Consider the following 22,085-nt stretch of genomic DNA (forward strand, 5'->3'; position numbering starts at 1 on the left):
TGTCGTTGCTCCCAGAATTAGTTGCTGACAGTTCACCCCTGTAGGATTACTTGCATACTTAAAGTCAAGCCAGTGCAGAAGTGTTTGCAGAACCCAGCTCTTTAATAAGCAGCTATACACTCGCCTGCAAGCACGTGGGATGAATAATGAGCCATCAGCCCTCCGAGGGCAGAGTAGATCAGCTCTGCGGCTGTTGCTGAGGAATGTGGTCGGCCACCAAAATTGCAAATGTCTTTTCCTCTTCAGTTTTCCCCTCTCCTCCTCTCAGGAAAAGTGGGGCCCTGACATAGTGACATTTGTCTCACACTCCAACCAGTATTTTATACTCCCATAGGAAGGTTCAGAGGAGATTATGGGCAGTCTGGTTAACTCATTTTCGGGTTTGACATTTTGGTACATGTCCTGGGTTGAGCAGCACAGGACTAACTTTTCTTCCAATGCTGGGGAAAACTGCTCTTTTAGAAGACTCTAGTGTCTGGATTCATTAAAATATTTACTTTATAGCCAGCCAGGCTCTGTGGGATTCAAGGTCTTAGTGTTTCGAGCCTTGCCAGGTGCAAGGATGAGGAAGAGCAAGGCCTGGGCATTTGACCCAGGCTGGCCAACAGGATTATTTCTTACCCTGAACGTCACATTCAATATAGACTAGAAAAGTTTGCTGCAGAGCTTTCTCTCCCATGATGGCAGTGCTCCAGGGAACTCCTTGCCCTGGGGTGCCCTAAGGCCTTCCCTTCCTCCTGAAGCCATGACACTTGCAGTGTGCACGGCTTCCTAGTGATGTAATTGACTGAGTATAATTCTTGTATATCAGTATCGGGATTAATACTGATCCTTTATTATTATTGTTAATTACTTAGTCGTATTCTATGAAATCTATTTATATTTCAACCCTCGTATTTCCTCGTGTTCCCAATCCCCCTTTCTGGGTGGGGAGGGATCATTGGGTGATAGAACAGTAGTCTAAACGACAACAAATTGCTATGGGTTTTCTCAAACCATAACAGCACATCAGCACAATTGCTTTGTAAAAGGAAATTGAAAAAACGGAGTCTTCTCCGAGGCAAGACGTGGAGGACATCTTCACCGTCATCATTGTCGTCATCATTTAGGAAATGCGTATTGTGGGTACATAGAGCAGGAAAGCTAACTCTGAGAGTTTGCACTTTTGGAGAGCGGAACACATGGGTGCATCTCTCCAGAAACACCCTTTTTTGCCAAAGGTGCTAACTGGGTGCTGGTGTTTTGTAAGGGTGATGCTTATTTTGTTATGAAGTAAAAGAGCAGCGGCTTGCACGCCAGTACATCAGCAAAGGTTTCATCCCAATTTCTCTTATTACTTTTGCAGTTTTCATGACTGTGGATTTAATGATTTTGCTTAAATTGTAACATGCAACATCCTTCTTCAAGTCCCACACCAACCAATCCCTTCCCTTACCCCTAACTTCCTTCATGAAGTAACAGATCTCCAAGATCAATGCAACCTTAATGAAGCACATTCAAAATAAGAAAGATGGTATATTTTATGAATCAATCTTTACAGCCCCAACATCCAGCAAACAGTTGCTTGTACATGTTACTTATTTGTAGGATTCCTCACAGTTTCACAGTTCAAAGAAATCATACAAAGTAGAGTTATTCTTTTGGTTAAATATACATCATTAAGTATAACTATATCCTGGAGGGTGTACAGCAAAGGGCTACAAGATGATGAGGGGACTAGAACACCTCTCTTACGAGGAAAGGCTGAGGGATTCAGGTGTTTTTGGTCTGGAGAAGAGAAGGCTGAAGAGGGATCTGATCAATGCTTATAAATACTTAAAGGGTGGGTGTCAGGAGGATGGGGCCAGTCTTTTTTCGATGGTGCTCACTGACAGGACAAGAGGTAACAGGCAAAAACTTGAATGTAAGAAGTTTCATTTAAACATGAGGAGGAGCTTCTTTCCTGTGAGGGTGGCAGAGCCCTGGAAGAGGCTGCCCAGGGAGGTGGTGGAGTCTCCTTCTCTGGAGACATTCAAAACCCACCTGGACACGTTCCTGTGCAACCTACTCTGAGTGGACCTGCTTTGGCAGGGGGGCTGGACTGGATGATTTCCAGAGGTCCCTTCCAACCCCATGTGATTCTTTGATTCTGCTATAGATGAGCTGATGCTGCTTTGAGGGCCTTGCATTTGGCACTGCCATAAGGTAACTCCTTGTTACCATACGTCTGCAGTGACCCGATGCTGTGTGTGTTTTGCTGGCATCAACATTTACCTCCCACCTCTACAAAGGCAAGGAAAAGCCCTCACATACCCAGCTCCCAGGTATGGCATTTATGCTTAACTGACCTTGCTCTCCTCCTTGGGCTGGGGCAGGGTGCAGTGACTTCAATGAGAGGATCGGTGGACTTCAGTGTGGTGGCACAGACATCTGCTAGTGGCTAATGAAATTAATGGTGTTCATCTGGGCTCATGGGTTTAACTCCAAATTTCCTTACTTTTATGGACTGACCGTGCAACAACATAATTATATAAATGCATTTTCATGCCTGAATTGAGGGCACAGATATAATCCTTGGCTATGTTACGTAAACCTACACAATTTCAATCAGTACAAATGCAAACCCATTTTTATGTTTTTTAAAAAAAAGTCTTTGCTTAATAGGCAAGTTTATTTTATCCATGCCAAACACACATTCCATATTTGTAGATTACATACTCTGAAAATAGTCTTATTTTACTTCAGGTACAAAATGCAGATGAACATTCTTTACTCCTGGTGTTTTCAGGTTTTGAATAAATGTTGATCTTGCCAAAAAAAACCAAAAAGATGTTGGCTATTATTTTCTTCTGCTCCCTCTTTATGCTATATTTAGGAAATCCTTTGCCAGCAGCACTCCTAAGTAATGGCCTCTGGGCATGCATACCATGGCATATTTTTTTTAGCACAGAAGAGGAAATATCCCGATCTTCACCTATTGCAATCTTTAAAAATTTTTGAATGTTCTGTATGGGAGAACAATGTCTGTACCCATTGCAAAACTTTCATTGCCTATAAAAACTGAATGAAAATAAACTTCACATCATGAAAGTGCAAAGCAAATTAAGGAAATTAAATCATTTGCATCAGCCCCGGCTATATATGCTAAATATTTTTTAACCGTTTAAAAAAAAAGGCAAACTCACAATGAATAGAAACAATACTGGTCAGTAGCATGTGTGGACGTTATTTGAATGGAAAGTAATTTGTCACTTCTGAAATAAAAGCTGTTTATTCTCGCGTTTCACTGTCTGTAACAATCCTTACAATTTATCTATGGAAAAGTGAGAAACTGTACCGCCATTAGCATATGAATACTTGACACATCAAATTGGCTGTACAATAACAGAAGGACATTTGCTATTGGTGTATGCACACAGACAAAGCAGCCATTTTGGGGGGGGGCGGGGGGGGGGGGAGGAAAAAAAAAAAAAAAGGGGGGGGGGGGGGGGGGAGGAAAAAAAGAATAAAAAAAATGAAATGTGAGTGTTTAACCCCTTGTCTGTCTCGCCGCTTTCCCACAGCAGCTTCGATGAGGGCAACCCAGCAGAGTGGCTGGAAATTTCCAAAATAAGAACCCCAAAAGGAGTATGCAGGTTAAATGCTGGAACAAAGATCAGACATGTTAAATTTGTGTTCAGACGGCAGCAGATGAGACGATGCAAGAAATGCAAGAAACCGGTCCGGAATCAGCGATTTTGTGTATTTTTTTAACATGTGTAGCTGGGGTAGCAGAAACGTGGGCAGTACAGAAATGTGGAGGTTGTACAGAAACAAGCCACTGCCTACGTACAGTTTTATTTCATAGCAACGGCATCGTGGGCTTTGGGTCAGATGTGTGAAACTATTTCTCAAAGAAGCTGCATACATAATTGAGGCCCTATGAAGGGTTCTCAGTTGAAGTTGCCAGGCTACATTCGTCTCAAAAGCAGAGCCATTTGTTATCAAATTTAAATTAACTCTCTCGGCACCGGATGCATAGTTTAAAGTGCAGCTTTGCAGAACGCCCTTGCTCTCTGAGGAAGGAGGAACGGCGCCTTCTCACCAACAGCAGTGTTATTTCATGAAGGACGGAAATCTTCACTTATTTAGGCCTACAAAGCCATTATCTAAAAAGAAGGTTAATTTCTGAGGGATATCTTTACACTTTGTTCTTTCCTAGAAGCCACAGTGGTCTTTTTTCTCCCATTCTTTTCTTTCCCTTTAAAAGAAAAAAGTAATGATTTCAGCTTTAATTTGGGAATAAATTAGTAAATCAATATTTGCTGCTGCTTTTCTGCAAGCACACTGTGGCTGTCTTCACCAAGTTATCTGTATTTAATTTTAAATGGGGCTTCAAGTGTTTAAACATACAGTTTAGCAACTCAAAATATTTGTATTTTTCAGCCCGGCGGGGGCTGCAACGGCTGGGTGTGATCCCATAGCCTTTCCTCACACCAGCAATCCTTAGGGATGTAACTGCAGTGTGACTTCTGCCACGTTCAAGAATTACTAATGAGAGAAAAGATTGGACTAAATGTTGTAACTCATTATTTATTTCCTGGAGCACCCCAGCCCCAATATGCCGTGCACTTTCCGAGCAGAGGAGAGATGTTCTTGCCCCGAAGAGCTCACACAGCTGTAACAAACAACACACAGGGTGTGATGAGGCTATCTCTTAGGTAGCAAAGGGCAACTGATAAAAGCAAACACCCAAAATCACAAACATCCATTCACCACATTAATCTGCTTTTGCTGGGCTCATGCCCTCCCTGCACTCTCTTTCAGTAAATATTGCAGAAGCTGAGTGCCAAAGGCAAAATATTTGTGGAAAGCAAATTTCATATCCTGGAAATAAGTCTGTTTGTTAGAAACATTTTGTGCCCTTTTTTGACGGAGCCCTTGGACACTCCAGAGCTCAGCAGGAACATATGTGTTCTTGAAGGTACCTTGGTGTTTGGTACAGATCCTTGAGGGTAACTACCTAATCCTCAATGAAATCAACTACCTTTGAAGGCAGACACTTTTTGGGCAGAGGCCAGAAGCTCAATACTCCAAAAATAAAAGACCAAGTACATGAGGTTATAACCTCTCCAGCCCAAGGCAACTGATGAGTTCAATGCAGGTTTTGAATATTGGTAATGAAGTCATAGAGTAAGAAAAAAAAAACAGCCCCAAACCTACCTTGCAATCTGTTCACAGATATGGCAAGAGATAAAAAAATGGCTAAATGTATCAAATAAATTATTCATCATGAATTATTTTCTCTGTCTAGCCTTAAATTAGGTCTATTCAGGCTAATCAGCAAAGATATGTCAACAATTAAACCCAACAGAACATCCCAGTCATACATGTAGCATGTGTGTGCCTGAACGCGTCATCACACAGTGCGGCTGTTTTGAGCAAGAAAACAAAAATGTACCTCCTTTTGTAGACTCTGTATAGAAGGCAATGGTGTTATTTTTAAGTAAATTTCAAAATATTGAAGGTTTGTAGCTTTAGAGCTTTTAGACCTATCTTTTTTTTACCCAATTTAATTTGACGTTTTTATTTTAATTTCTTTAATAAATTGGAGTTTCTAACTAAGTCTATCATGAAGCTTAATATATCATGCTAAATAAAGTGTTCTTAACTATCTGTGCTTTTACTTCTTGAAACACAAGCCTAAGGCATTTAATCTACATCCTTTCATCAACGTAAGATGCTGACTTGTTAGAATCAAGTCAAGCCTGCTGTAGCTGTTGACAGATCTGCTGGTAAAACTGAATTTCATCATTGTAGTCTCCAGGTTGAGAGCAGACTTTGTCTTTGGAAAGATGATGAGAATACTGCCACATACTGTGCTGCCACATTAAAATGACTTCTCTCCATAAAAATAGACAAATTGCATTTTTTTATTCATATAGGTAAAGATGCAACTCATTTGTTTAAGCAGTTAGTAGGTGACTACCCCAAGTTGCCTGACACATTAGAGAACAATCCCTTGTGTAATCTACAAACACCTTCTGAGAAACAAGAGGCAAAGATAAACTGAATTAAAAAGTGAGGAGAGTAAACTTGAGTGGCATCACATTTACCCTTTGGTTTTTCTAAAGGAAGATATACCACGTATGCGTGCCCCCACACAGCCTTTGATATTATTCTAAAACGACAAACCATTTGCTTATTTAAAGCCCTGTGCAGCTAACAATACTACAGAGCTAGTAAATCCTGCCGAGCACTCTTTGAGAATCTTGTTTATTTACTGGTGGAAGTGATGGGCCATACTTGTGTATCCATGACAACGCCGCAACGTGCTGGAGGAGGACTAGGTCTTTTCTTGCTCCTGCAATATGAGATTAAAAGTGAGAGGCTAAATCTTATTAAAGAGCAGAAGCTTTTCAAAAGATAAAACACAAAGTTTATGGGAGCACATGATAGTTGTTTATGGTTATGTGTTTGTGCTATTTCAATGCTTTCGTTTGGTTCCTCCATTGATAGTAAATAGTACTGAATGGTGAATGTAGCAGGAAGGACAGAACTTTGCAGTTCCTCCTGGAGTTGGTAATACAGGAAAGTGATTCAACAGTGTCAAACCTGAATTGTAAGAATATCTGCTTTAAAGGGCATTAAATTGGATCATGCTGTAATTTTTATCTTTTCTTGAAAGGTGTTACAGGTTCTTTACTATTTTTCATTCTCATGCCAAATGTTTTGATTGAGAATGTTATATGATCCAGTGGATTAGTAATGTAATTGCCTATTTATATTTATAAATCCATGCATTCTCTCAGTGCATTTGTGTTTGCTGTGCCGTTGATATGTTAGACTGATATGATTGAGATGCAAATCATGTGTATGTGGTGGAATTTAAACATAAAATGAAAATTCAATTCTTTATAAGCCCTTGTTTTTCTTACTGTTATTTTTGATTATGTTGCCATTGCTTTGACAAGGGTTGTGCACTTTTAAGGTTTTGAAAAGCACCTTGAAAAGTTAAAACAAATTAATTCTGTGCAAGCAATTCTATGCAATAAAGGAAGAGTTTCTTAGCTAGCAGTAGGCTCCGGAACAATATTTATCTTCATCTAACATCGTAATAAATAACACAGTAGGCCAAATTCTACCATGGGTTTTTCAGCATTCATAGATTTAAATGACAAAAGATTTTGATTTAATACATAGATGTCCTCCAAGTATATTGTGTTTTCCAGACGTGTTAGTATTTAAGCTAATGTCTAAAGTAGAAGGCTAGTATGTCAACTATATTCTGATTGCAGGATGAAGAAAGTTTTCTGTTTAAATATAAAATATGTTACTTGAATCTGACAGTTGATTCACTAAAATTAGAGATGAAGTCCTGAAACAATCATTAAGCTGTAACTGAGACCAGACCATCACTCTTCATTAAAAAATGAGGATCAGGGTGTGGCAGCTCTGGAAATCACACAGGAATCACCTCTTGAACTGCACAGAGTAACTTCTTACTAATTTTCAGAATGACAGCAAAATAAAATAATTTTTTTAAAAAGGGTAATAAGAAGAAATAAATTATTTCTGTGTGATTTTTCTTCTCTTTCTATCCCATTCTCAACACACTACAGTTGGTCATCTCTGCACAAATAAAACAACAGTTGCTTGTTAAACAGCTGCTTCTGCAGGTACCCACTTCTCAGCAAGAAAAAACACACGGGTTTTGGTCTCCCGTTGGCTGATTTTGATCATCGTACTTCAGGGTAGAAGGGGATTTCTTACACACCTGTTGCTCAAGTGTGTGTCTATGTACACACATAAATGAAGCTGTGAATTTGGCAGGGAGGGATGTAATTGTTCTTATTGCTGTCTGGGTTAGCATTTACTCAGTCTGTGAGGTCAGGAGGAGCCTTGTGCTCATGGCAGCCATCCAAGTGACAATAATTTGCATTTTCAGCAGAGAAAGGAGGAAGATGGGTCTCCCACAGGCTGAGATAAACATTATTCTGCTAACTTAACTGTGTGTCATCTTCAGTGTTAGAAAAACAGTATTTTTCAACATTCCAGCTCTGATATTGGTGCCAAATTTCCATCCAAACAATGGTGCAGAAAATCAGCTTTGCAGTATCTTTCTCCTCTTTCAGGTCAGGCTTTGTAGACCATCACCATTATACCTTCTTCAAAATACTTCTACAATGTTTTTGTATAGAAATGGCAGGAAAAACTTCTTGAAAACCAAGCAAAAATAAAGACATGGTCAAAGCAGATGTGTCTGTCTTCTCCATAGCACTAGGAGATAGGGAAGGGATCGACTCCCTTTGGACAGTGTTGGTCACTCTGGTATTAGTATGTAAATACTTCACACAATAACATAAGTTTCACAGACGAGTAGTTTCTCTAATCATTCATCTCTAATGAATTTGTTGTAAGAGCAACCTGGTAATACTGTTGGAATATTTTCCTCCTTTATGCTGATTGACCAGAATTTAACCAGATGGAAGAGAGTATGGGTGATTTATTTGATTTTTACAGTTAGAGAGGAGTGTGCCTTTTTGGGGGACTGCAGGGCAGAAAGCTATTCCTGTTGCCACTTAGAGGCAGGTAAGGAATATTACAACCTGGGAGTGATCTAGCTGGAGAGAATAATAATTTGTCTCACTCACCACTTCAGTCAAGTCCCTGACTGGAGTTTGTTCAGATGCAGAAAATGCAGATTAACCCTCCAAGCCCAAGTGTCATTTTGGATTTGCTGGCTCTGCATGCAGACATCATTTCAAACCTCCAGAAATAGCCAGAAGTGGGTTGGCCAGGGTGAGCATTGGCTCGTGGAGGGTTTGCTTCCAGGTATTCTTCCATCTAATCTGAGAATATGTCTCTTTAGTCTTTGGTGGGTCTAGGATTCTGGTTAAATAAGAGTACAGATCTTGTGCTTTTAAGATTACTGTCAGGCTGGAGAGGAGGCAGCAGAAGGAGACAGAAGATGTTAACTAAACTGGCAGCTACTTTCCAACAGGTGGCTATGATGATATCTGCTTTCCTAGTTTTGTTTTAATTCTAATAGGCAAGTGTAGTTTTTTGTTATTTGGTACAGAGTGTGCAGTTCCAATCCATTAGCATTTTGGGGAATTGTTTCTTTCCTGTGGCTGATCTGGGATATTTTAAAATATTTTATGGCATAGATGAATTGCGCAGAGTTGCTTTGCACGCCCTGCAGACATACGCTGTTTTATTTTCAGCAGTGTTTTTCTAAAAATACTTAATTGTTTAGCAAGTTCAGCTGCAAGAAGGGTTTATTCTATCAGCTATATTTATGCATCCTGAAGTCAGATATCATAGAATCATAGAATCTCTATGTTGGAAGGGACCTTTAATGTCACTGAGTCTAACCATCAACCTTACACTGCCAAAACCACCACTAAACCATGTCTCTTAGCATCATGTCTACCCATCTTATAAATACCTCCAGGGATGGTGAGTCTTTGCACAATGAGTTTAGTGATAGTTGGTAAACACTTGTAAGCAACAGTAGATTGAAATGAGGCAGGAAGCCCATCAAAAAACCAGCAGCAAATTAAAGGGAGGAGTGAAATAAGTCACAAACTAAAATTTACGATAGATGTCTCAAAAATATGTTTTGAAAATGAAACATATTTTTAGAAAAAATAACATAGTATGGAATGTATATGAAATTTTGAAGCCAAATTGCTGAAAACAGGCTTGTTGATGTTCACAACAAAGCAATCATCTCACAGTTCCTCTTTGCATCTGCTCTGCACGTGAGCCAGTACCTGCAGGAAAGGAGTCTGGAGTGCAAAATCCAGTTTCAGAGCATTGCAGTTGTACATATCAGCTACTAACTTACAGGGAGAAACGTGTTACCATCAAATTTCATGACCACCTCTTCCCTTACCTGCCTTTGCTTCAGCAGTCATCCTCAATCTGCAGCCTCACGCTGTCCTTGAGCAGTGCCCAGGGAAGGCACTTGCTCAGAGTGGCCCTGGGAATGCTCTGCCTGAGCTGGACAACTTTGTTTTTCAGGGTGCTACAACATTTCAGGCCATTGGCTTCAAAAAAGTTTCCATGATCTGCATCGAATGTCCAACAGGCGTTCTATTGCAAATCAATTTATTATCCATTTAAAAAAAAAAAAAAAAAAGGAAATAATACTTTATTGAAACAACATATTGAGGTTACATCAAAAAGTCAAATAAATACATTAAAGAATAAGTTACATTACACCCTCATTTGCAACACACTTCTACATATAGGCACACATAAGTGTGGAGCAGTTTTAAGGATTACAATGCAAATGCAGGAATGGGGAACAGTGCAGCTTCTCTTTGTATAGTCTAAAAGTGAGGAGGTAGGGCAGTGAGTGTGACAGAGATAAAAAAGTGGGAGATAAACCTTCATTTTTTATTAGAGATGTGAACAAAGTTCAGAAGATAATAATTTTAGAGAGAACTTGCATGGCCTTCAGTTCTTCCCTCATAAAAATAAATTTTTACTGCGTGCTTCCTCAGAATGCCCACCAGCAGGGTGGCTGAGCAATAATACTTTGTAAATAATGGAATTTCTCACTCTTATCAAGTATGTTAGAGCGACTTATGAAAGCTTTCATCAAATACATCTTATTGCCAACGTTCCGTGTGAGCTTATGCAAAATATACATAATGAACAAAAAATGTAGTGAATGGTACATATTATTTTGTTTGGTAACATCCCATTAGATAAAAGACCTCAGCTGATATGTGTTCAAAAGGCAAAAGAACAAAACAAATCTGTTTACCAGAGTCCAGATGTTAATTTAGCTGTTGTTTGTATTCACATCTGTAGCATTTACATGGCAAGAAAGCACCAAAGAATTTTAAAACTTGGCTTATTAGTTGCAATTATGCAGTTGCAAATCTAGTAGGAGTATAATATCTATTATTAACATGGAAATATGTAAAACAGTGATTTTCAGCTTACGTTTTGTTTGTAGGATGATGTTACTAATCTGCTAGACAGAGTTAGCAATCCCTTTTCAAAACTGGAAGTCAAAAGAGAATTTTGTTTAACTTGGCTCTGCTGTTGATATTGTTGACTAGAAAGTCACAAAACGGTGCCACACATTGAGTTGCTGTTATTAGCTCTGGGTACCACGTAGACTGCTAGAAATAGATAAAATGCAAAAAGATTTATAGATTCTATTTGATTCAGATCAGCATCCAAAAACTTTTAGGGTGGATACTGGGATGGACTCATGAAGAGGCCGGTATAATTCAGATGATGTGAAGGGTCCAGACTGTGTACTTGCAGGGGCTGAAAGAGGTTTCCAGGGTATCTAAAAACAACTAAAGATTGCTTGAAACAGTTGTTTTCACTATTGAAGGTTCCACTGTGCTTGGCCAAAGTGTATCCTCGACATAAGGATACTGAAAATGTGGTGTCATCATTTGCATTTTGCACCATGTCAGTGTTGGCTACGTGGCTGACCATTGCAGAGGACAATCGTAGACAAACCTGGAAAGCAATGAATCGGGGTTGTCCCAATTGACTAAGCATGTCTTGGAAAAGAAGGAGCTAATCACAGCTGTGAACAGCACTACTCAGAACAGGGCAGGATATCTGCTTCAGAAATGTGCTTGTTACGTTGCTCCAGTTTTTTTCTTCTCCAGCTGTGAAAGACACTGAAAGTCCTTCACTACGTCTAAAGTTCATATGAGGTGAAATCTTATGCTCTTATATCTGGTAACCGTATACCTGTATACCTGTATATCTGTATACCTGTAACATTTGGCCAAATTCTCTTTCTACTTATGTAAAAGCTGAAGTTTTTTGTTTAGAGGATGTCAACACTTGCTGGAGACATGTTTCGTATACCTTGTAATCATCTTAGAAACCCAAAGTACATGCAGCCAAACTCAGTTTCACTGAGTGGTGAAAATAACGCCCTACAAAGTTTATGACACAGGATATTCAACTAACTTTCATATAAAAAAAGACCCCAAAACCAGTTTCAAGTCTTTCAGGAGGCTTCATAAGGACTCAATATATCTGTATTTAAGCTCAGATTGTTGCTGGTTTATTGCTATTTTTCCTTTTTCAAACTTGAATGTAAGTTATGTGCAATTTTAGTTTACGTTGAAAGCTTTTTCTTACAATTTTTTTTCTAAAATTTCTGCCATGTTCATGTTCTCTTTTTGGTCAGGGAATACACAGGATTTCAGTAAGACAAACAATTTTGAAATTCATAAGCAAATTTTTATCTTTTTTCAGTAAATAGTTTTATTATACTAAAATTACATTTTGTAACTACAGTAATAGGAAAAATTTTGAAGTTCTTTGCTACATTTTTAATTTGGCTGATGGTATTTACAGAAGAATTCATTGCAAAAGGATAAGTTTTTGACTCATTCAATTAGGATATAGGAAATTTAGTTTATTTGCACTATTAATTGTGTTACTTAAAAGTGATAGGACAAAGTGAATTGAGTTGCCTAAAATTAGACAGCTAAAACCATCTCAGATCATTTATAACCAGCCTAATTTTAAAATGAGCAAATTCCCCTAATTTCCATTGGGTTTGTAGAACATACTAATCAATTAGTATTGATGTTGTTTCACTGTGTGACCTATTTACGGTATCCTCATAAGAAAAATTTAGTCCTGACCTGGCCCTCTTATGAGACTGCATGTGTTCTCAAGCAGTTTAATTAGTATGGACACTGTCACCAATAAGCTAACTGTAAATTAGCTTGTAATTGCTTTATCTGCATATTTTCTGAATGTATTCTGAATACCAGCCCAAGTTGTACCATTTTACAATAGTAAGTCTAAAATACAGTGAATAATAAAGCTTGCAGAACATATTCAACTCTCTGATTAACTTCTAAAGAGTCAATATATCACCTGGGGATGGTGAGACCCAACATTGCCCCTAGAAGAAGCTGAGTGAAGTAATTAATGATACTGGTATATATAAACATGCGTGCACACTCCTGCTCTTAGGGCTGTGACTTGGTCTAAGTTCAGTGGAGTTTTTCTTGATTTACCTCCCTCTGCCCTGAGTTAAGTGATGTGAAGCTGTTACTTGCATTGCTCTGAAAATAAATATTGGGCTAAGGAAACATGTAAATTTTTGCTTCTCAGACTGACAGTTGCAGGGTACTGAGCTCCTTGGGCTTGTCTGCACATTTCATATTGGGCACATTTTCTTTTGCAGCCTCAGATGTGAACCTCTTCACTGCAAGCCAAATGAAAGCGGTAGGAGAACAGAGTCTACTCAAAAAGCTCACACAATATGTCTATTACTCAGAGCTATTGTTTTGCTCTACACCTGCCCATAGAAGTAAATTACAACCACTTTTCTTTTCTATACAGTGCTCTTAAATATAATTATCTCTCTTCATTTTTTATAGGGGAAATGGAGTTTTTGAACTGACTCTCAACACTTGATGCACATTTGGCCGGAGGCCAAGGTGAATCAGAATAAACATCCAGAAGAAAATGCCAAATACAAGAAAATAACAGCAACTTAATATGATTTAATACCAATAAAGTGATTAAGGTTAGTGGAAACAATCCTTGCTCTTTTCTTCTTCTAATAAATTAAAAACGATTTTATAATATATTATGGCTGGTGCAGCTCCTTCCAACTAGGGCTATCCATCACAGCCTGGATGGAACACTGCTTTTTCTCCCTATTATGGCAGCCAAACTGTTGAGGAAGGCTCGTGGCAGAGGAGAGAGGACAATGGAGATCTACATGCTCTGTTCCATAGGCTGTTCCTGCTGTTTTCTACAGTTTCCTTTGTGTTCTTTTATTGAAGCAACAAGTTCCAGCTCTGACCTGCACGGCGATGCAGCCAGCCTATCAATCCACACCTCCAAAGTGGTTTTAGGTCCATGGGATGCAAAGCTTGACCTTCAGCCATGCCTAGCAGAACTGGCCATGTAAATTGTCCTCCCATATACCATGTATGGAGACACCCTGGTGACTGAGGAGGTCTCCACCTCCACCCTGGAGGACTGGGTAGCTAGGCCAGGCCCCCAGAAGCTGCAGGAAGGGTTAAATCTCAGTAAGGTGAAGGTGCAATGCAAGTGTGTGTTTCTTATACTTGAGTTACCAGAGAAAACACAGCAAAGAACAGGTAGCAGGTTACCTCTGACTCCACCAGTGTTTATTGTCACATCCAGTCCAGCAGATGTTTTCTTGAAGCTCTCATGAGATCTTCAAAGGTGAGAAAGCCCAAGAGGCTAGAGATCATAAAATCATAGAATAGTTTGGAAGGGACAATTAAAGAGCATCTAGTCCAACCCCCCTGCAATGAACAGAGATATCTCCAACGAGATCAGGTTGCTCAGTGCTCCGTCCAACCTGACCTGGAATGTTTCCAGGGATGGGACACCCACAAGTTCTCTGGGCAACCTGGGCCAAACTTTCACCACCCTCAGCGTAAAAAATGTCTGCCTTACATCTAGTCTGTATCTTCCCTCTTTTATTTTAAAACCATTATCCCTTGTCCTATCGCAACAGACTGTACTAAAAAGTCTGCCCTCACCTTTCTTATAAGCTCCCTTTCGTTATTAAAAGATGTGATGGAGACTCTTGGCCGTGCCTCAAAAGACCCTGTTGAGAACAAGCATGTTAAGTACCTATAGGATTTGATGAGAGGACCAAATTTTAAACCTTTTTCCTGTTTACGCATTTAAAAAGACATATTACCTAACACGTTTCTCAATTAGTTGCCTCTGAAGTAATGATGCCAGTGCTGCTATAGTATCAACACTGTGAACACCATTCCACTATAATTTGCCATATCTTTAAATGGAGAATAAAATTTAAAGAATTATTTATATTGAGTTAACAAAGTGATCCCCCAAAGATACTTAAGCCTCCATTTAGCTCATCTGGCATTTAAAATAAGATGGCAGACGTTTGTGTTCACACATCTGCTGCTTGATCTTATCACCATCATCATCATCATCATCATTACCATCATCATTGTCTCACATGAACATAATTACTTTTTATGTAGTGTATAAATTTAAATACAATCTGTAATGGCATTTTAACTACTGCTGGGAAGTAAATACTTACTTTCCATAGCCTGGTTTAAATGATGTTAGCATCAGTTAAGTATGTGTAAGGCTGGGAACTGCTATTTTACAGAAGATGTATTAGAAAGGGGAAAACCAAAGAAAATTGTTGTCATTTTGCCATAGAACTAAACTTAAAACCAGTCAAACCTTAGCTGGTTTTATGTTCTGTAATGAGCAGGGAGGTCAGGCTGCATTCACTGACATTTGCAGACACCCAGCTTCCCCAATTTCTTGTTTCAGATGAAAACCACACAAAGCTGGTAACTCCTGGCATCAAGATAAACTTAAAAGTTTTGGCTCAATTCCATTTTCAAGCTTTTTCAGTGAAAGTGTGAAAATGTAAAGATGACAGAGTGTCACAAAACTGAATAAATCAAGAACAGTTATGCAGACCAGTCCTTTCAAAAATCAAGTCTGCTGCAAATGGGGCTGATGTGTATCTGGAGCAATGGAGTATGAAATAAGAGAAGAATTTCAGACGGAGCTTCCACACACAGATGTTTGCAATCACCATTTAATTAAATTAACCACAGAATAACAGAATGATATAGGGTTGGAGGGGACCTCTGGAGATTATCCAGTCCATCCCCCCTGCCAAAGCAGGTCCACCCAGAGCAGGTTGCACAAGAATATGTCCAAGAGGGTTTTGAATGTCTCCAGAGAAGGAGACTCCACCACCTCTCTGGGCAGCCTGTTCCAGGGCTCTGCTAACCTCAAAGGAAAGAAGTTCCTCCTCATGTTTAGAAGGAACTTCTTACGTTCAAGTTTGTGCCCATTTCCTCTTGTCCTGTCACTGGGCACCACTGAAAAAACACTGGCCCCATCCTCCTGACACCCACCCTTTGAGTATTTGTAGTCATTTATCAGATCCCCCCTCAGCCTTCTCTTCTCCAGACTAAAAAGTCCTGAATCCCTCAGCCTTTCCTCATAAGAGAGATGTTCTAGACCCTCAATCATCTTTGTAGCCCACCAGTTAAAACCACGTTTTAATGTGAAAAGTGAAAGAAAGCCCTCTACTATGCCTTCCCCCTATTCAGAGGCATTCTTTTTTTAAAAAAGCACCAAGATGTGTGAAATGATGCTGCCACTTGTAGATTGGAAGCACCTCACACCCTTTGCAGCAGTGCAGCCTGTCCATACTCCTGTGCTATGGGGAACCAGGGACAACATGTTCTGCAGTGGGATAGCCTATAAGGAAGATATACCTACTGCCATCTTGCTGATACTGACTGGCTGACAGCAAGACAAATCCTACACCATCTACCATCTACTCTTCAACTGAGCAGTGCAAAGCTACCGAAAAAGTCACCCAGTTTTTGGGACCATGCATTTAATGTTCTTTCCTTGCTAAAGGAAAATAGCACCAGATGCTTAGGATAAACCTGCACTGCAGCTGCGTAAGGTGGGAAGGAAGAACATTTTCCATTAAAATCCTGCTAGTAGGGAAGTGGAGGTCTTTGCTTCCAGATCTTATGGGAAGTTAGAGAAAGTATATTATGGAGGGCAACAAAACTAGTGAAGGGCCTGGAAGACAAATCATATGAAGAGCGGCTGAAGGAGCTGGGACTGTTTAGTATGAGGAAGAGGAGGCTGAGGGGAGACCTCATCACTCTCTACAACTACTTGAAAGGACACTGTAGAGAGGTTGGTGCTGGTCTCTTCTCACAGGTAATTAATGACGGAACAAGAGGGAACGGCTTCAAGCTCCAACAGGGGAGGTTTAGACTGAACATTAGGAAGGAATTTTTCACAGAAAGAGTGGTCGGGCATTGGAACAGGCTGCCCAGGGAGGTGGTTGAGTCACCATCCCTGGATGTGTTTAAGGGATGTTTAGATGGGGTACCGAGGGATATGGTGTAGGGGAGGACTTTGTAGAGTAGGGTAGATGGTTGGATCCCAAGGGTCTCTTCCAACCTGAATGATTCTATGATTCTATGAGCTACCAATGTGGTGTGGAATGATGGAAGATCAAGAGAGAAGAGTTCCTGATTTCACTTTCACTAGCTGTATTAGAAGAATGTTCCTCTTGCCTCCTTTTCCTGTGGGATTGATGGGTGTGATGTACAATGTTGGGCAGCTGGGGAAGACCAGCCCTGCATTAGGAAGTCAGAATAGTCTCAGTGCAGTTCCCAGGAGAACCCAATTTTAACAAGACTGGAAGGGAACCACGATTATCCCCTCGAACCTTCAGTGGGCAGTACCAGGTATGTCGTTAAGGAGGTTCCACAAATACTGAGGTATCCCTGCTCCGTGGAGCAGCCTCCAGAGAAAAACATCCCCTTAGGGCTACAAGGTGTGCTGCCTGTGCTCCCAGCCACAGGCTACCTCCTGCTAAAGGGCTGCTGAGAAAACTCAAGTTGGTATACATGATCTGTGCTGAAAATTGCATGGTGTTCCACCATCTCTGTGAAACAGGCTAGTAGTTCTGCAAAAGCTACAACATCACTTCACGGAGACATTTCCTATTGCTGAAATATACTTGAATTTAATGAATTTCTGAATAAAAAATTATCCGGAGAATTCAATGGATGGCACCAGGGTCAAAGCTTGGCATTCTGAATTCTCTTCTTTTTGCTTTTTATAAAAGCATGAATGAAAACATAGTTCACTTCCATCCTCTTTTGTGACTCTTGTTCTACCCACAAAAATTTTAATGTGATTATCATCACCATCAGAAAACATTTTCCACATCTTAAAATCAATTCTTTTTTGTTTGTTTCTCTTAATATCTGAAGTGGAATGTGAGTGCAAACAGATAACACCTTAGTCAGGGATTGTTTTGTTTGACCTCTGTGGAGAAAAGCAGTTTACTTTATGGCACTTATCTTGTATTAAAGAGTGAATGCTAACTTTATTTGTTTTGTTTTCTTTTGTTTTGCAGGTGAGATATCTTAGCTGCATTCCATAAAAGCACTTAAGATGGATTGCTGGAAATACATCTACAGTCTGGAATGCTTTGGAAACAAAATATTTAGCAACAAAAAAGAAAAATTGATTTTTATCTGCACCAAGGAATATTTTGAAGGCAGAAATTGTTGAAAAACTGTATAGTGAGATGTGTGGTTTGCACTGCTTTGGGGGCAGGGACAGTTCTGCTTTTGGACACCACATGGCACAAAAAAAAGTCCCTGAGAGGGCGCTCTACTGGAATGTAAAATAGGTAAAAATCCAACTCTCAGTTTACTTCCATCATTGTTCTAATTTTTTTTCAAGGATTCATCAATCATCCCCAGCCTCTGAGCAAATCCAATAAGGCACCTTTGGCACATGCAGTGTTTCTAGCGCTTGCAAAATTGTGAAGTGGGTGTTTTTCATCCTGGAGTACCATTCTTGAGTCCTGAAGTCGGACCTGTGCAGGGAAAACCTGGAGGGTGCTCAGAGACTGCTAATTTAAGTCCATCATCAGGGACCTGTTCATTAACCCATGCAGGTCCAAGTACTTCACCGGGTTCTTCAAGTTGGAGTAAGTCTACTGAGCTGATACAGACTTAAAGCAAATGGAAGATTAAAAAGGTTCAATATGCTCTTGAGATGCACATACAACCACTGCACCAAAAGTTATTTTGCTTGCTTACTTACCAACTTATTTATTTATTTTAGGTGGGATTTAACAGTAACTTTTACTTGAGCCCCTTCATGATTTACCTGTTGCGCTGTGTACCGAAAATACAGCTCTTCTATCAAGTTGCTATTCGCTTGCTTTGTTGCTTTTAGCTCCATGGGCCCCAGTGGACAAATCAGTTCATGACATTATTTCATTCTAAACATATATAAACTCCAGAAACAGGATAATTTACAGCCATTCACAATTTTGAAATGGAAATCAACAGGGAAAAGCCATAACCAGGACCTAAAGCATGATTTTCCTATTTTCTAATATTTATAAACTATATCTTAGAATTAAAATACTTTGTTTCTATGAAAAGTGGTTATGTATATTTCATTCTTTAAAGGTTTCTTAGAGAACTATGTTCATTTTCTCTATGAAATTATTGTTTTTTCAAAATTTCTTGCTTTATCATTGCATTTCTTATGCTCAGCAATAATATTATAGCTTTATATATTTTTCAATGAAAACCCTCTTGGCAGTTTCAGCTCACCTGTATTTTTATTGCTAGCTTAAATTAATTTTTCAAGTGTAGAGTTTAGCTTTTTAGAAATCCTGTACATCCTTTTCAGACAAAATCTTTGTTGAAGTTGCATGAAGCAAAGATTAGAAACCTGAGGTGTGAGATTAGCTCTGTGCATGTGTGTAACGCAGCCTCCAATCATTTTTGATGCCATGTCCTCCTGGCTATTCAGAGCACTTTTCCCACCAATACAATCTGACTTTTGATGTAATTAATATATAGTTCTTTCCCAATTTTTGTAATAAAATAAACAACTCATATTGGTTAAACATAACTCTTTGGTTGGATTCCTAAATTCTTTAAAATTCCCATTCCTAGGCCTTTCAGGAAGTTCAGCTGATGAAAAAACTCCTCTTTTTGATCCTGATCTATTTTAATTTGGGTATTATGGTAATGGGTAAGTTCTGTGCAAGCCTATCCTGTCACAATAGAAGAATTAAAAATAGCAAAGTACTATTAATTTTTAAAAAGTTTTTTTAGGCGTTTGGGACCACACAATATACGACCACAGCATGTCCGTCCCTGTTTGTAGGATAAATGGCTTTGAGAGGTGTGAATTTATTTCTGTGTATCACAACTGTTTTGGAAAGGGTTTTCAAAGACCCATGGTGGCAGTGGTGGGATACAAGGTGCCTTTGGCACTGCATCTTCACAGGCTGGGCAGAGCTATGGTGCTCATTTTGGAGAACAGTGAAGCAGCATGGACTTCCAGCTACATTTCCATGCAAGGAACTATTGAGGGTGTCAGACCAACTGCAGGTCACAGCCAAAAGAGGGAAATCTGCCCACGGACACCCATTCTGCTCCCCATTTACTCTGAGTCTTTCTGCCCACCTCTAAATGCTCCAGTTAATTGCCAACGTAGTGCTGAGCAGTGAATAACCCATGCTGGCTAAAGGGCTGCTGAGTCTTGCTTCAACTTTAGAAGAGAGAAAAGCAAGGACCAAACTATGACTCTAATGATGCCTCTTCAGAGCACCGTCCATGGGAGCTCATTTAATGCTGCTTGCTTAGGAATAACTCATGGGACAAGTGAACCTGGCTCCAAATTTGTAGTGGATATTGTGCAACAGAAAGCAAAAAGGCAAAGAGCACAAAATTTGGACCGCAAGTGTATGCATACAGTGAGACCATTTGAGGACAAAATTAGTCCCACTTTATTTAACAGAAATCCAGAAGATAAACGTGTATTGATCATCAGCCTACTGGGAGGATGAAGGCAATACCACCAATATCAAGCATTGTGCAATTGATTAGCCATAGAACCCACTTCTGTTACATGCCACTCCACCATATGAGTCAGCCCAAACCCACTCATTTTTGTATTGCCCTTTCCACGGATATTTTCATCTCTGTGTCAGTGAATTGAAGAGTTAATAAAATTTCACTGCTGGAAGAGGTCATTTTGCAACTAAATGCAGCAGTTCAAAGTGGGAAATGGAAGGAAAACCAAGGAGATGTTTAAAGAGGTGGCATTCTGGAGGCACTCCTTGAAAAACATTTGCAGAATTGTTTGATTGCTTTAGAGCATGCAGGAAACAATAAACCCAACACAGAAATAGCACTGATGCTCACAGTTGCATTCAGCTCAAACATCACCATTCCACTTGGAATTACAAATAAACCTGATACTGAATTACCTAATACCATGGAAATTTTCCTGTGTGTTTTTCATAGAAAAATGCCCCCAAAAAGGGCACTTCCTTCAGCCTAAATATGAAGAAGGTAAGACCTGAATCTGCATATTCATATTAAAACATTTGCAGGATTCACCAGCCTTAAGATCTGTGTTTAAACAGTACAGAACTCCAATTTAACTATATCTCAGACCAGCTAGATCTTACATTTTTGTCTTCTGACAGCAACTATAGAAGAGTAGAGTTAGAAACCATCAATATACATGTGTTGTTTTTATCTAAAAGAAGCATGCTGATGTAACTGGCTTTGCATGTCAATGTGTGGGCTCCAGTGTCTACCACTCAAGCACAACGTTCTCTTCACCTTCTAACTCTCAGCATGCAACATACAGAATTCAATATTTCACCCAATTATTCTTGGAAGAGCAAGAAATCATAGATATCTAACTGCATTGGAATTGACTGTGCTGCTGGAAGGAGTGTGGTTTTTTTGTTAGTCTTGTTGCCATCAATGGGTACCAATCAAATCAGATAATCTAAATAGCAGCAGAAAAAATAAAAAGTAGATGCTAGTTCTTTTCTTTTTTTATTTAATAACTCCAATTAATAAAATTCCTTAATTGTTCCTTGGCAGTCTTCTTCATTTCCCACCACACTAACAAAACCAGTAAATTACAAGCTCTGTTTTTCCTACACCCTTTACGGTGCTGCATGGATGCTATACCTTGAACTCAACAAACATATTCTGTAGGATGAGTAATGGAGGGAGGTAAATTCAATAAAAAGAAGAAAACAGAAACATGAACAAACATCAAAAAGGACTATTAAAAAAAGTAGCTGATGTGATTTCCCTCCCCCATGTTTCTCTTGGTTGGGTTTTGGTTTTAAAAGCTTAAGAGCTCTCTGTGCAACTCAGTTTTGTCTCCTGCTTGATCTTGCAGTGAGACCACGGCATCTGTGGTACTTTGAATGTTTTGCTAGAGAAACAGTGAATGCTGATATTTGAACTGAACAGCAACCCCTGTCCTCCTCCACTCCCTCAAGATCACAGATAAAATTGTTCAGCCAGCTGAACAAATTCATGTTGGTTCCTCAACATGAATTCCATCAACATTGGTGACTTACAGACAATTAACTGAACCTAAATCCTCCCTAACCTGCCCTTTTCCTACAATAGCTGTAATTTTGCCCTTTCAACATGACTGCTGGCCATGAAAACTGTTTTCAGCCAAGTAATGACTGAAAAACAAACCCCAATGCAACTCTTTTGCCAGCGAGTATA

The 22,085-nt window shown here is 39.5% G+C and overlaps 1 long non-coding RNA gene across 5 annotated transcripts in view; it reads left to right on the plus strand.

The window, feature by feature from the left end:
- LOC106885037 overlaps positions 1-21,428 on the plus strand; it is a 127,900-nt gene extending 106,472 nt beyond the window's left edge. For all 5 annotated transcript variants that reach the window (XR_001411368.1, XR_001411369.1, XR_001411367.1 and 2 more), the window contains 2 exons: positions 13,353-13,501; positions 17,918-21,428. This is a non-coding gene — a long non-coding RNA (uncharacterized LOC106885037). The remainder of the gene's footprint in view (positions 1-13,352; positions 13,502-17,917) is intronic.
- Positions 21,429-22,085: the final 657 nt, after the last annotated feature.

This window comes from Calidris pugnax, unplaced genomic scaffold (genome assembly GCF_001431845.1).
Source record: "Calidris pugnax isolate Ruff unplaced genomic scaffold, ASM143184v1 scaffold40, whole genome shotgun sequence".
NCBI classification, from domain to species: domain Eukaryota; kingdom Metazoa; phylum Chordata; class Aves; order Charadriiformes; family Scolopacidae; genus Calidris; species Calidris pugnax.